This window comes from Ananas comosus, unplaced genomic scaffold (genome assembly GCF_001540865.1).
Source record: "Ananas comosus cultivar F153 unplaced genomic scaffold, ASM154086v1, whole genome shotgun sequence".
Taxonomy (NCBI): domain Eukaryota; kingdom Viridiplantae; phylum Streptophyta; class Magnoliopsida; order Poales; family Bromeliaceae; genus Ananas; species Ananas comosus.
In genome coordinates, this window is record NW_017893338.1 from 90,254 (window position 1) to 92,527 (window position 2,274).

Sequence of the window (2,274 nt, forward strand, 5' to 3'; positions counted from 1 at the left end):
AAGCAATTGCTAGCCTTTTTCCGGCGACCGGGGTTGCTCGCCGACGGCAGAGGTGCTAACACGGCAAGGGCTGGGTCGAGCTTAGGTCGGCTAGGGTTCAGTTCGGCTGAGAAGAAGCCCAGGAGCTAGGGTTTCACCATGAAACCCTAGTTGCACCATATATAAATATGTATGTATTTTGCAAAAAGGTCCCTCAAAGCTGATTAATTTCAATCCAGTCCTTGCTAGCCCGTTCAACTTGCGCGTATGCACCTCAACGTCAGAAATCACGCAAAACGGTACATAAAATATTAGGTTTTCCTCAATCTTTCCGTTTTGCCAATTTCAACCCCCTAGCGAACAATTGGCAATTCCCGAAAATCCGTCCGTCGGATTTCCGAACGGGTCGCGTCAGCACGCTCAACACGACTGGTGTATCGAATCTAGTATTTCGTTTCATCCGATTTGGTTTCCGATTCACGACGAAACCCACCCTCATCGGATTCAACTACAAAACCACATATATTTCTATATGTAAACCGATCAAACCCCTTTTTCTCGACAACCGTGCATCAGAACTCAAATCAGTCAGTGCCACTGGTTCCAGAATAGCCGAACCGATCGAAACGAGCTATTGGACCGCTATGAACGGAGTCCGGTACAAGCCTGAAGCCAACTTCACGTCGTGGCTTCTCCGGAAATATCGAGTTACTATTCACTTAAGTGAAAACTTGGAGATCGCGTAACTTCTCCGTTCTATCTCAGATTCTCCTGAAACTTGACGAGTGCTTATGTAATTAAATTACACACATAAACATCATCAACAGAGAGTTAAGTTGCACTGTCAAAATCTCAATCCTTACATCATCCCCCCCTTAAAAGAAGTTTCGTCCTCGAAACTTGACCACGTATCCACCGTAAACGAACTCTGACATTGCCCCACCAACGCGGTAACACCTTTGGATACTGGTCCGTCACAATTCTAGAATTAGACAGATCAACCTCTGAAAAGGGGAGAATAGGACTGCGGTTCCACAAGAACAAGACGAGGGGAAAGTACCAATCCAAAGTCTGCGGGCCATAACCCACCGGGATCAACACCATCCTGCAACCTTGGTTCGAAAAGCCTTAACCGACTCGACCTCGCCGCTAGGTTCACGAGAAAGAAACACGAGCCAACACCACCAAACTGGAGTCTAATTACCTAGACAGGAGCAAAGTATTCCCGACTAGCCAACAATATCAACCTGTTCGCCAGGAGCGAAAACGAAACGTTCTCCTAAAACTCGAGTCAGTAGTAACAGCCTCTGAGACTACAGTCTCCCACTAACCGAACAAACAACTGCCGAAGTCAAGTACTCATCCACGGAAAGCCGCCTTTGACATTCGACAGTCATAGGTCCCACAACCTCACCTTTTACCTGACCAAAAAAGTCGAAGGATGACAATAATAATTGAGCTCGACAATTTGTTTGCTCAATTAAAACTGGTTCGACTAAACCAATAAACTCGCCATGCAAGTCCAAAACTTGGTGCACAGGATTGCCAATCGCACTATACGATACCAACCATCGGTGATGCTCAACACCTGTCTCTACGAGACCCTGTCGCTGCCGTCCTACAAGGGACCCTAGCGATCGATGTTTCGAGCAACACCAGATAACTGTCTCATTGAGACCCTGGCGCACCTGTCACCAATTAACCGGACAAGCATACCCTTCCAAGGGTGCACGACAAGCCGAGTCACAACCCTTACACGATATCACCTACGGTGATGGTTTCTTACCCTTACTCTTCTGTTGTTACTATCGCATAATATATTGAGCCTTGCACCCTTGTTTATTCGTTATACTCTACTCGTTGTTTGCATGCTTAGTATCCCGAGTAGGAGTAGAGCAGTTCTATCTATATGCGTATCTGTTGACTTAATTGGTCGGTTGTTGCATTCCGTATCTGTTGATCTAGTTGGTTGGTTGTTGCATTATGTATTGGGTTGGTCTGTTTCTTGACTTCTGTCGTTCGATGACCTTTGAGGTCGGTATACCCTGAGGGGTAGGATTGTCGGCTGGTGCTGACGGTAGTTCTGGACTATATCGAATACACTCCTGTGACCTATCGGTCGGTTCTTGCGTTCGTACTTTTAGTTGACATCGAGCAGTATCTACATACTATCTTTATTTACTCTGCCTGGTTGTTCTATGTGTAGTATCCTGTATAGGGGTAGAGTAGATGGCATTCGTATATACTATACTTGTGACCTGGTTGGTCGGTTCTCCTGTTTGCATCGGTGACCTG